Consider the following 14,349-nt stretch of genomic DNA (forward strand, 5'->3'; position numbering starts at 1 on the left):
AGCCTTGTCACTCGCCCTGCAGCCCCTCGAGCCCCTGGCATGTTCCCTGCAGCCCCTCCAAGCCTGGCACAGGCCCTAAGAGCTGGCTCCGGGGACTACCCCGGTGCTGTCTCAGGCGCCAATACACACAAGGGGAAGGAATGCATGCAGAAGTCATCTCGTTTCGGAAGGGCAGAAAGTCCTCCCAAGAAGGGGAAGGAGCAAGAGGAAGGCAAGGCAGCCTACCCCAAGGTAGGGCCATCCCAGGGAACAGGAGGCTGTTGGAAAGGAGAGCAGAGAGAAAAGCAGCAGCAAGCAGGTGATCCCCATCCCTGGGCGAGCTGCGAGCCATGGGACAAGATTGCAGCTGTCCTCCAGGCGGGCACATTGTCAGCTGGCTGCTGCGCTGCTGGGATAGCAGCTGCGGGAGCCTGGCAGCAGAGGGCAGGGAAGCCAAGCAGCTGGGATCCTTCTCTGGGGAAGGGGGCACTGAGAAAGCGCTTGCAAACGGGGCACAAGCCCTCAGCCTCTGGAGGCGGCGCCTGGCAGGCGTGAAGGAAAGGGATCCCTTCAAGGAAGATGCTGTGGGCTTGCTGAGGCTCAAAGAACAGACGCTGCTGGCTGCTACCAGCGTGTTGCAGCAGCGGCAAGAGAGAGCAAACCATGGTGGTTTTCCTCAGCTGGGCAGCTGAACTCCAGCACAAGCACTCTCTCCCTGCCCCTCCTCCAACGCCAAGGGGAGAAAAGAGGCTGGAAAGGGCTCAAGGGCTGCCAGAAGGACAGGGAGATCACTCCACAAGGAGCGTCACGGGCAAAGCAGGCTCAGCACAGCCTGTTCCAGTCCAGCCCGGGGCCTGCTCCTGCGGGGGCTCTCCACAGGCCGCGGTCTCCTCCAGGCCACAGCCACCTGCTCCACCGGGGGCTCCTCCAGCCACAGGGGGGCTGCAGCGTGGAGATCTGCTCCACGGGGGACCCATGGGCTGCAGGGGGACAGCCTGCTCCACCAGGGGCCTCTCCCTGCACAGGCCGCAAGGGAACTGCTGCTGTGAGCCTGGAGCACCTCCTGCCTCCTGCTGCACGGCCCTTGGGGGCTGCACAGAGCTTTCCCACTCCTCCCTGAGCCAGAGGCTGCTGGGCAGCAACTTTTGTTCCCTTTCTTAGATGCAAGATCCCTTCTTAAATTCAGTCCAGCCAAGTAGGAAAAGTAAATGTGGACAGCTGTACCTTGGCAAAGAAGATAGTAGGGGACAAGGAGGTTTAGCAGTCAAGATGGAAGGTGATGCCATGAGGCTTACAGGCTAGTAATGTTCTAGTGAAACCCAGCCTTCCTAAAGAAACCTGCCTGACTACTTCATGTGAATAACAGACTCTGTTCAGCTATTTCCTAACATAGAAAGGGTGCTGACTGCTTCTTCAGAGTAACATGGTAGTGATACTGCTGAAATAGTTGTGGTTCAGACGTAGATCTGATTTCTCCTAAGCACGCTGAATTCACAGCTGTTGATCCTCCAGAGGAGGCTTTGCAATTGAACACCTGGAGAATAGGTAAATTTCCCGCTGTTGTTCTCCTCTCCTCTTGTTTTGTTTTGTTTGTTTTTTTTTTTTTTTTCCTAGTAGCATAGGCTTAAGACTCTGAAGAAACGGGCTGCTTTTTTTCATTTCCAACACTGGCTGTTCCTCCTGTAGAGATTATATCAAACAGTCTTGAAGTGCTTGATGACTTACCAGTCTGCAGATTTATTATCAAACCAAAAAAAACCCCGACTTGGTAGACTATTTTTTTCTTACTTTTGAATGACTACTAGGAAGAAGGTTGTTCCGGCATCAAGAAAGTCACGTGGAATGTAATAACATTTACTGAACCAGTAAATAAAAACTATATTTTTCTATTAGTTCCATTGTTTCAACTCTTCTGACGCTTATGGATGGCACAGATAACAGAGGGGAGATCGTGGTAATCGGAGCTACCAACAGACTGGATTCTATAGATCCTGCTTTACGAAGACCAGGACGCTTTGGCAGAGAGTTCCTCTTCAACTTGCCAAATAAAGAGGTGAGAACTTAAATTCAACGTTAGTTCTACCATGGCAAAGTCCAACTTTATAGGAAAAAAAAATAATTGACAACTTGAACAAAAGAGTGATATGTGGAGACACTGCAAAGTTGTACCTGTTTGCTTAATTATTTAGTCCACTTGGGCGTTTTCATCATGAAGTTGTGTTTTTGGTCTCAATCCTTCACTTATGAATGAATAGGGGACGTGTTTGCATTTGATTGTGCCCCGGATCAGTGGTAGTCGTTTGAGTCATAATTATTTTCTTCTTTATAGTAATTGTAGCAATTTGAAGCATTGTGCCAGAAGTGCTTTCTGTGCATTTACTGACTGAAAAGCAAATGTGATGAAGTAATGAGACTGTCACAATGAAAGCTTGCTAAGTTTTAGAGAAGTTTTTTGGACAACAAAGAAATGTTTCTGGATAAATTTTTCATTACAGTATTTTCCTCTGGGTCATTAGGTCTCGTATTTTGGAAACTTGTTATTGAAGCTATAAATGCCTTTTCTTTCATTGTAGGTTCCTAGAAAAAGTTCAGTATAACAAATAAGAAATATTCAATTTCCTGGTTGAAAATGCAGAGTGTATATTAAATAACTGTAAAATACTTGAAAGTTGAGCAAGTAAGAAAAGCGTATTAATAGATGAGGGGTTTTCAAGGAGGACTGTTTGTTTGTTTGTTTGTTTGTTTGTTTGCTTTTTGGTTTGTTTGTTTCTTGTTGGTATTTTTAAGGAAAACTTGGGACAAGCTAAAACGCAATGATTTTGCTTCCAGGCTAGAAAAGAAATTTTCAAGATTCATACTCATGACTGGACCCGTAAGCCACCGGACATGTTGCTTGATGAACTAGCTGAGAAATGCATTGGTAAGACTGAAACCAAAATGGATTCTTGCTTGTGAGCAAGTTGTAAAGAACCTTAGCTTGTACCAGGCAGTACCCAAGCTCTTGTGCCTTGCTGCACAACTAGTCAACGAGGCAGCTGGCACGCCTTCATAGCAATCAGAGTTAGATGCTTTCATCTATTTACTCTTTGTTGTCGTTCTTTTTGTTGTCTGAAAACGTTAAATGGTTCTGGGGCATCTTCCTCAAGAGTATAGTTTTTGATGAGGAGTCTGCTTCAGCTGCATAAGCGCAGGATATCAGACAGTGCGCAACATGAAACTTCCCTGCAGAGCGGTAGCACTTTGAATTCCCTGTTAACCTGTTTGGTTTTGGCATTACAAATTGTTTAAATGTTGCATGTTGTAAACCTGGGCCTTGACTGATGTAACGTTTGATTTTTGTTTGTTAGGATACTGTGGTGCAGATATCAAATCTTTATGTACTGAAGCTGCACTGTGCTCTCTACGTCGATGCTATCCTCAGATTTATGCAAGTAGGGAATAAAAGCAAAGGACTTTTTCATGGCTCTGAAGAAGGTTGTTCCGGCATCAAACAGGATCGTGGCTTCACCCGGACAAGCACTATCACCCATTTTCAAGCCACTTTTTAAAAGATCAGTAGCGAATATTTTACAAGTTGTGCAGAAGATCTTCCTGCATGCACAGCTCGCACTAAAGGAGGACCGACAGCAAGGTATAACCACAGCATCCACTTCTTTATAATTCTGCTAAAGCAAAAACTTGTGGTTTGTGCAATCAACTTAAACCTTTCAGACATAATGATGGTAGAATTTTATTATTTGCATGTGCATGTCTTTCTTTTGGGCATGTCTGGAAGATAACGCATAGGTTTTATTCTGGATTCGAAACTGAAATGCCAAATGGAAGCCCTGAATGATTCAATACACAGTAAAGGACGATGCGTTCTCTACTGAAGCATCCTGCTTCTGACGGCAGCTAAGATAATTAGCATTTGTAGAGGTTGACTTGAGGTTTGAAGTATAAGGCACCTATTTTTCTTTAAAAAATCAAAACTCAGATATTTGGAGGGGAAGCATTTCTAGGTCAATGTTTCTAATTCCTTTCTGAAGAATGTCGGGACCAGGATACAAGTATAACTGGTCTAAGCTAAATATTGTTTTAGCTATCATCGTTTTTAACCAGTCTCCTAATTTAAATGTTTGTAGATCGTACTATACATGTGCACGTGAGATCAATTAGCACTGATATTTACTAGATGAATGGAATTCTGTGGCCATCACATCCTTAATCCCCGTGCTTTCATTGTGGGAACCTCCTCCAGAAAGAAATGGTCTTGTTTTTTTTTTTTGTTTGTTTGTTTGTTTGTTTGTTTTTAGCTATTTAGCAACTGCGGAAATTGTTTGTAATCTCCTTTATTCTAAGGGGGAGAAAAAAATCACCAAGAGTAGCGTACCTTATACGTACACATCAGTGGGACTTAGTACAGCTTTGTAGGGCCTTGTGCCATCTCCTTAGATCTGTGGTGGGATGAACTCTAGGAAATAGCTTTCAGTGTGTGCTCTCAAATGAAGAAAGGGTTTTGGCACTGATTTAGAAGCTGTATTCATGTAAGAGAACGAGACAAAGGCTATTCAGGAAAGTTAACAAACCTCTTTTGTCTTTCAGACCATTTAAATCCTATTTTACAAGATGATACGTTCGACAGTGATGACGATGCATCCTTGGTTTCTGGAGATGAATTAAAAGAGGGAATGCCTGACGGACCAGAGAAAAAAAACGCCTCTGTTTCAGCAGGTAAAGAAAGATAGATCCGTGTTATGTTTAGATTCTCAGGACTGCTGAGTCTTTGTAAACAGTTCCAGCTGTTAAAAGTGCGAGGGGTGGTAGACGAAGGGGTAACATCAAGTTTGTGTGTTGAAGGGGTGCTTGGTATTCACAAGGAGAAAGGGTGAAGGGACTAAAGTGGTAATGAAGTTGCTCTGAATGACCAAATTGAAAAGCCCAGGCTTCTCTTCCTAAGCCAAAGTGATCCGTAGACTACCAGAACACGTTGACTTAATCCATGGCATTCTTTGAAAGACTCAAGACCACATAAATGTCCTGTCTGTCCTTTTAGCTAAAAATACCCCAACTTTATGGGTTTGTGTTGCCACCTTTTGCCCTTCTGTTTTCCAGGATTCTTAAACCAATGGTGAATTATGTAGCAGAAAGAAAACTGAGAAATGGCTTGTTAAAACACCTTGAGAAAAATCTGAATGGTGTCTTTATTTGTTAAGCCACCAAGTTGTGTTAATCTTGTGGTATTTTAGTATGGAAGTCATGCAAGCCCACTGTTGGAAAGTTAGATCATGTTGTCACAGCTGGATCAGTGATTTTTCTCAGTTTCTATTGCTGTGCTGTCCAGAAGATTTTCTGTCCTCTAGAGCAAGGCGAAGTCTCTAGCATCTTTGATTTAAGCCAGCAAAGGTACAGCCTGATTGTAGTGGGGAAACAAATGCTCCTCACAAATTTATTTCCTAGTAGTAAAGCAAGATTGCAGGGATATTAATTTGCAGTCTTGGTTCAGTAAAGAATAGGAAACACAAGGGAAGAAGATGAAACAATTGGAATGACTGAATAACTTAACTGGAAATCTTACATGTATTTAATGTACCGCTACCATTTGGATTATTTGGGGATGGAAAAGTAAGTCTATAGGAAAATTACTTGGAACATCTGTGTGTGTCTATTCAGCACCTCATTTATAAACTTGTTTTCTTTACTCTTGTTCTAGGAGTGCTTTCTGTGAACCAACATCACGCCGGCCCCGTCTGCTAATAGTAGGAAAAGAAGGGTACGGCCAGGTTTCTTACGTGGCACCCGTGGTGTTGCACGCTTTGGAGAAGTTTTCCGTTCACACCCTGGACCTTTCTGTTCTGCTTACAAACGTTGCACCGCCAGAAGAGATCTGCAGACAGGTACCTTTTTTCTTTTTATTCTCATCGGATTCACTGACTGTATGTAAAGGATCAATCGAGTTGCAAGTAAGGTGAGCAAAATTCATTGGTAATGGAGGTGGCGTTGTTTTAATGTGCTGGGACGTTTGCTTCTGTCTGAAAATCCCCTTTTCTTTTAGACAAAACCACAAACAATCTGGATGTTGTACATGTCCACATTTTCCATACCCAATTTTACAGTGATGATGTTGCTAGCAGCTCAGGAAGCTGGGCGGTGTTGCTAATAAACATCTCTTATTGGAAAGAAATGCTGCTCATCTCCCTGGGATCCAGAAAGTAGTTCTCATTGCCTCCGAAGACTGTGTGCTCCCAGTAGGTGGCTCTGTATCAGACTGCATGTCGGCTACTTTTTGTAGCCTTCTTCTAAATTGTATTAGTAAGGCAACCAAGGTTTGGGGCTTCTGTTTATTTTGTTTTCACACGGACATACACAACTTGTGCCGTTGCAGTATGTGCAATAAAAGCATTAACATTCACTAAACACTTCATTTGCACGCTGATGTGGTTTTAACTAGAAAAAATGCACGCTGATGTGGTTTTAACTAGAAAAAATAAACAGATCTGGTGGTTTTACTTTTAGGCAGGAAATCCATTTTATTGTTTGGCATCACTACCTTTAAATATTTTTACCTTTAGTGGGAACATTTGAGAGCCATACAAGTAAGGACAGACATGTTACACGACTGAATACTGATGTGTCCCATAAGAGGGACATTTCCTTTCTTTGTTATGTGATGATTGTGGCTGTGGCCATATTCCTTCCCATCTTCTGACTAGAGTTCTTCGAATACTGGTAATCTGAAAGGGTGCACAGAGAAATTCCTTATGTGAAAGGATGCTTGCCACTCTGTTCACATAGTTTCCTTTCATGGGGCAGTCAGGTGGCTATGTAGCTATGTATTAACAGGTTATTCTACGTGTTTTAGTTTTCTTACCCAAGCTTTCCTTTTCACTAGCTGATCCGAAATGCTCAGAAGACAGCACCAAGCATAATTTATGTCCCAGATATCCATTTATGGTGGGACAACGTTGGACCTGCCTTGAAACTTACTATTCTAACTCTAACTCTTCCAGCATTTTCGCCAGTTTTGCTGCTTGCTACGTCTGATGTACGTCACTCAGATCTCCCAGAAGAGGTATTTGTCAATACTTTTCTTACCATTTCTTCAGTGTCTTGTAATTTATGAATGCTTTCAGCATCAAAATGCTGCGCTTTCTTAAATGCCTACTGTTATTACTCAGGCACCCTAACAAATCACTTAAAATTTGCTTAGAGAAAAAGAATACTGTGAAAGCATCTGCTTAAGGTTTTTTCTGAGTCAAGCAAGTGACTTTCACCCCCTTCTCATGCATGCAAATAATAAATTAATACAATAATTCTGGTGGCTACAAAGTGGTTCAGTCAAGAATATGCAGTGCTTGAAATGACAAGAAGATGTTTTTACTGAAGAGATTTCTTCTGACAGTCTGCCATTCCATGCTATGTTGGGTAAACTGCTAATAATGCGATTTAGTAGAGAATTGAAACACTTTGATTAAAAAAAAAAAAAAAAAATCAGTTTCTTTCTTCATATAGGCCAAAGCTTTCCAAGCTGGAAAGCTGAGTTCCAATTTCTGCTCAGCTGGAAAGCTGAGTTCCAATTACTGCTCAAGTAACTTTGGAATGGAATTCTAGTTGTATTCCTAAATAAACTGTAGTAAAAGTACATGCAGAACTTCATTGACTTCTGAGAGTTTACATTAAGGGAAGGTGCCCAAAAGAGGAACACGCTGTTCTCATTCCGATTATTTTGTCTCAGTTACTGGGGGAAGAGAACAGGTCTTACCTAGATGTGTTTATTATCAACTGCTTTGAAAGTGCTTGAGTTCCCACAGAAGTTTTTGTACAGGTTCTAAATTCCTTCTAAAATAAGTAGTGAAATTCCTTACCTACCTTTTAATACTAGAAATTGAAAATGGAGGAAGATGTAGAGGTACTAGCTACTTCAGACACCTTTTGGTAGAGAAATAAAAACTCAGCAAAAAGCCCTCACTTGTCTGCTGAAGCCTTTCTCTTCCCTCTGTAGCCATAAAGGTTCTAAGTAAAGGATGCAGCAGGGCCAGTAAATACAAAGGAAGCGATGTTGGATGTGGTGAAAGCCATTACTTTATCAGTGTAGCGTACAATCCCTTCACCAAGATTTAATTCTACAGGTGATTCTTAAAGGTGATATTTGAATTTGCCATGCCAGCCTGTGAAAATGTAGCCATTTAAGGCCAGGAAGATAACTTTTTTCAGTTTGTGTTCTTCAGGTTATTATTCATTTTAAAAGGTACTCATCTTTTTGGAATAGAAGATGAGTTTTTGTGGCCTTAAATCTGAAATGTCTTTCCTCCTTCTGCTTTAGATCCAAAAATTATTTAATAAGGAATTTGGAGAAGTGTGCAATATTGAGTTGCCTGGTAGGGCAGAGAGAGCAGCTTTTTTTGAGGACCTAATTCTAAATCAAGTGGCTAAGCCTCCTGTAAAGAAAACAGGTGAGGAGGATATAAGAAGTACATCTAAAACTTTCCTATCGAAGTTACTAGCTCTTTGGGATTTGCTTTGGTGGTCATTTTCTGTCAGTAATTTTGTCATATGCTTGTATTTGAGTACTGTAAATTGGCTAATTTTTCCTGATTAATTGAAGTTGATCGGACATTGGAAGTCCTGCCTGTAGCACCACCAGCTGAGCCTCAGAAGCCACAAGAGGAAGAAGTAGGGATGCTGGAGGAGGAAGAGGAGGATACCTTGCGTGAACTTAGAATTTTCTTGAGGGACGTTACTCACAGACTTGCCACTGACAGACGTTTCAGGGAATTTGCAAAGCCCGTTGACCCACAGAAGGTAAACTAGTGCTGATCTGTGTGTGTCTGTAACTTCTCAGCGTTCGTATTTCTCAGCGTTTTGGGGAAGGTTCAACTTTGTTTTTAGGGCTGCACTATTAGGATTTTGCAAGAAGCAGAGGCAGTGCTTTTACTTCTGCTGACTCTCAGATGTCTCTTATCGGATTATTCGCTGAAAGCCCTGGTTTCATTCTAAGAAGCCAGTCCAAATGCCAACACAGTCTGTTCGTGAAAAGGCTTTGATATGTAGGCATGTCACAGCACTGAAAAGCACAGAGATCTTTCCTTATAATTACAAACAGTACTTACAGGACTACTTTAATGAAGTCTAAAGCCCTTTATTGGACTGTCAGTTCCTGTGGGAACAGGAATAGGAGCAGCCGTTTGTAAAAATAAGTTTTGAGATCCTGTTCTCTGTTTCATCTGGAACTCCTCAAGAGGAATCAACCATAAGTGCAGTGTGTTTTCTTTTTCCTCCAATAGGCTGCTTAGATCGCTTTTTCTCCTTAATTGATTAGATAAGCCTAAACTAGGGGCGTATATTTCAAAGACAGGTGTAACTTGACTATACCTGCGGATCAGCAAAGGCCTCTTCACGTGGGCATCCACTGGCTTTTCTTCCCCTTTTCTCCTAGGTTCTTGAGCTGTGAAAAATCTAGACAGATACGTATGTCTTCATCTGAACTAGTCATTAGGCTCCTCTTATGGTCTGAGGGAAGAAACCAGCACCTCTGGGCCCAGTTATCTCATTCTAAAGTAGATGCCTGCAATAGGTACTTCACAGGTGCAATTCATGCACCTTTTCCTCAATGTCGACAGCAAAAAGAATGTCGGATGGCTTACTCAGCTTTCACTGTTGTGATTTTCTGAAGCAAAGTGAAATGAATCTCCCACCCTCAGTGTTTCTTCTGTACCATGCACGTGCTTCTGACCTCCCTACTTCTTGTTGTCCTCTCCTAGCAGCTCTAATGCCAGTTGAAAGAGCCCTTCCATTTTTGAGAAGCAAACTGGTTAATTTCAGCATCTTCTGATGCATCGCAAATGTTCAGGGTTTTTAGGAAGTCGTTTATTTAAAGTTTTCAGAGTAATTTTGGTAGACAGTGTGCAAGGTTAAGAAAACCTCTGAATGCTTGTATTTGATCTGCAGGTACCTGACTATGCCACAAGGATTAAAGAGCCGATGGATCTTTCAACAGTTCTGACTCAAATTGACTCGTGCCAGTACCCCGCTGCAGGAGACTATCTGAAGGACATCGATCTAATCTGTAACAATGCCTTAGAGTACTACCCAGATCAAAGATCTACAAGTGAGGATGTGCTTTTTAGCCCTAGTTTAAAAAATCTGTCAAACGTATAGATGGATAAATGCTGTGTGCGGACAATAGACTTTGGATGGATTCGATGATTTTGGACATCCACAGAGAACATCTCTTACCACATTGTAAATATTTTACCATTTTGCTACTTGGGCATGGAATTGTGATATAAATGTTCCCAAGGAGCTAGTGCTTTTGTTTTAATTAACTTCTATGTTGATATGCTGAAAATATTCACTGAGATAACCTTTCGGAACCAACCTATGAAGAAAGCAATTTTTTTCTGTGATCAAAACAGTTTCATTGGTTGGTAGACAACATTCAGTTAAAGTCTGTAAAATTTCAGATTGTCACAGAGCCTATGTTTTGCAAGACACTGCATATTCAATGGTGAGGAACAAAATGGATACAGAGTTTGGACGACTTTGTGAACAAATTAAAGAATCTGATTTTAAGACTTGTCTCTGCATTTGTAACTGAAAATGCACAACGAAGATCTTTGGTATCTATTCTTTAATGCAAGGTCGCACCTCTCCAGCATGTGCTCCATGTGACAACTCCAAGTCACCACAGCAGAACCCTGCTACTGAAGACGACAAACCAGATGAAGAGAGTAATGAAAATGAGGCGATGACAGCGGCACCTGTAGATGCCAGTACACCCATTTCTAATGGTAAGTTGCATTTTATTCAGCTGCTCTTGTCATTCATACCTTCTCTGTTCTTGAGACGCAACAGGTGTCTCTGATGCCTGGCTCTTTATGCCAGAGGTATTTTGTTTTCAAATTTACTTCAGAATGTGAGAGAGAAATCCAGAGGTCATCCGTTCAATATAGTTATGAATTAAAGTTCAAAGAAAGTTGGTTTACAATATAAAAAACAAAAAACAAAAACAAAATAAAACAAAACAAACAAACAAAAACTTTGACGGCCCAATTGCCATTTAGTCGCCCCTAAATTGCTAATTCTTGAGGTAAAAAATGTTGTGGATGGCAGTTTCTGAATACTTAACTAGTTTTTAATTATGCAAAATGGTATTTTTACCCCCACTCCACCCCTCCCTTCCCCAAATGCTAAAATCTTAGCTACCTCATACTGTGATTTCCAGTTGAAGGAGGGAAGTCTAACTAGTGAGAGTGGGAATTTTGCCATGGACTCCACCCATATCCTTTTGCAATACTATATGAATACTACGAATGTTGGGCAAAACCACAAAGTTTGTTTTTTCACAAAAGGTTTACCGAATCAGGAAGCATACGAGGTATAAGTCTTCACGTTTTTTCTCCTTTGAATATTCCCTTAAAATTGTCTCATTAATTAATCTCTTCCAAACATGTATTCAGCTTTTGAAGTCTTCAGCTTGATACCAGACTCGAAGGAGAGCTTATTTCCAGAGGCTTTTATGATGTTCATCTGTATTAGTTCATGCAGTAAGACAGTGACTTTATCAAATAACCTCACGTTGTATTAATACTGCCAATCCAAAGTAAGAATCCTCAGCATGTAAAATCCTGAAAGTGACTGTTTAGTGAATGAAATTCCATAGCAGTGTGTGTGGTTTGTTTGCTTGTTTTTAATCTTAATAGCAAACTGACCCCATTAACTTTCAACTCTTTTCTCAGCATATGTAGGCAGTGGTAGCTCAGTTCCTTTGTTTTCCTTGTCAGTCAAGTAAGATGAAGATAATGGATTTTGAAGAAAGAATTCTTTTGGTTATGTTTTGGATTACTTTTTTATGCTGTCTCTTTGTAGGTGCGTCAGAAAGAAAGTGCAGAAGGAACAACTGTGCGCATGCTGCAGCAAAGCGAAGAAGGAGTTCTCAATTCGATACAGAGAACAGAGTACCAACAGATGACCAAAACGATAGTGATGAAGAAGAGTTTGTGGACAAACATGTTTCTGACATCTGTCAAGTAAAACTTAACACTGAAAAGGAAAGTGCTAAGCTTTGTGGATATTCCCCACCAAGATGGGGAACGATAACTAATGAAAATCCAAGTTCAAATGGTAAGGGAGAAGTCCAACGGATCCTTTAGCACCTTATTCTTGCTGAGGAGGATTGCACTATTTATTAGCTTTAGCCTTCAATTTCACTCTATTTTTTCTGTTACAGCTCTCAAAAGTCACCACACAGTTTATTCCGTAATGATGTTGCTCCTCTAATTGTGCAAGCCAAGCCCGCATGTTTCTGTAGGTGCTGTTTTTTTGATTCTGAAGTCTGTTTTTTTCTAATGGTACCTAACTGAAAGCCAGCAGTCACTGACATTCTTTTATTGTACGAGGTGCTTTCCAATAACGAGCAGCTTAGGTGAAAAAGCTGCACTTCAAGATGCGTGGATCCAGAGTAACATGTGGAATAGGAGACTTAAGCCCTAATGTTGTACTCTAAGATGTGTTCCCTAACCTGAATTGGCAACATGACTATTTTTTTCCACTATTAAGCTTTTCATTAGTGCTTTTGGTTTGTTTGTGGGTATTTTTGTTTGCTTTTTTTGTCTTAGTTTCTAATTTTTGTGGAGCAGTGACTTTAGCTGGAAAGAAGGGAGAAGCCAAGTATTTCTCAGTGAAGACGATAACAATTCTGTCTCTGTATTTGTAGAAAGAGACTGTTTGGCAGGTACAGGATACTTCACTGAGACTGTATTCTAGATAAACAGAAAACCTGACTGAAGAAATCTGTGTCCTTCCAGATTCCTGGGCATTTCAAGCGGTGACTCCTGAACGTTCTTGGGAAGAAGACCAACAACAGATAAGTGATGAGAACACTGTACAAGTCCCTACGGAGACAGACTACATAGTTATTGTGGATCGCTATGAGCTCAAAGTATGTCTAATTTCAGCTTTTTTTTAATGCTCAAATAGGACATATTCCTGCGTCATGTAAAATTGCAAATTAAGCCCATTGTTAACCAATGCCAATTAAAACAATTAATTGGAAGGACATACAGATAGTGAAATAATTCAGCCTTTAATGCACTGTGACTGTTTAGTTTCCACACCTCATGGAGATTTCTGTAGGCTACCATTTGCTTCTGGTCATCTGTAGTTTAGGAGACAGATGCTTTGCCTAATTTTTAAGACAAAAGGCCTTGCTGAATTTTAAAATACCACACTGACAACCTGCTAGTACTATTATGGATATCATTTTAATGATTCATAATTCTTATGATGGGTTTGAGGGCTTTTATTTGGGGATTTTTTTTCATGCTTTGATGTACTAAGAACCTGAAAAGGATCTTTATTTCTTGCAGTGATGATATTAAACCTGAAGTTAGCAGGTTGACGTAAACTAGCTAGCCATGGAGAAGTGACTACTTTTCTGAAATTCCTTGAAAGTGCAGTATTAGAATTTCTTATATTGTGTGTGTGTGTGTGTGTGTATATATATATATATATATATATATATATATATATATGAAGGAGGCAGAGTTTGCTGATAAGATGATAAGCAGCATTATTTCCAGGGGGCAGTAGTATTTCCATTTGGTATGGCTGCTCCCTAAAGCTACATGCTTGCAGGCTCACACAGGTAATGGACAGCTGTGGCAGTGGAAGAAGGTGCTGCCACTAGCTTGTCACTGTTGCTGTGCCAGAGATTATCATCTCTGCATCTTTGGTAATAGAAATGACTGTGTGAGAGAGAGGTGATTGCTACAAGCAGTCGCTTTGCTATTTACCCACCCCTGAATTTAAAGGTAGGATTGAGCAAACTAATCCACCTTTGCTCTGGGCGTTTGAGCAATCTGTTCTGCCAGCAGAGTTGTAGGCATGGCACACGTGGGTAAAGGTAATCACCTAAGGGTGCTTCCTTTTCCAGCTGGCACAGCTGTATCTACAAGATCTGCAGCCTTTTTACAGTGCCCCACGCTGCTGCAATGCTTCTCTAATGAAATGCAACAGTGGCTTTGCTGTGGCAGCAGCTGTCCTACAAAGAGGATCGTGTCATTCCCTGCTGCTTTGGGAGCAGTCGACTTACAATTACAACCACTGATGTGATAGATTGGTTAGTAGTAAAAGATTGTCCGAAATTTCAGCCTTTCCTTTCTCTGAAATATGAAAAATTAACTCATTTTCCCTGCTGAAATCTCATGGGATATTTAATCTGTTCTCTGAAGTGTCACATTTTATTTAATAGCGTAAGTAAAAGTAGGCTCTCACTTGTATTGTTACTGTTCAACCTCTGAAAACATATAGAGCGTATTCAAAGGATCTGGTACTATTCTAAAGTTGTTGTTTTGCTCCATTGTTGTCTTCAGAAATTGTTATGCTTTGTCA

The 14,349-nt window shown here is 41.1% G+C and overlaps 1 pseudogene; it reads left to right on the forward strand.

The window, feature by feature from the left end:
• The first annotated feature begins 140 nt into the window (after positions 1-140).
• LOC113842154 (ATPase family AAA domain-containing protein 2-like) lies at positions 141-10,507 on the forward strand (annotated as a pseudogene).
• Positions 10,508-14,349: the final 3,842 nt, after the last annotated feature.

This window comes from Anas platyrhynchos, chromosome 36, assembly GCF_047663525.1.
Source record: "Anas platyrhynchos isolate ZD024472 breed Pekin duck chromosome 36, IASCAAS_PekinDuck_T2T, whole genome shotgun sequence".
In the NCBI taxonomy this organism is placed as follows: Eukaryota; Metazoa; Chordata; class Aves; order Anseriformes; family Anatidae; genus Anas; species Anas platyrhynchos.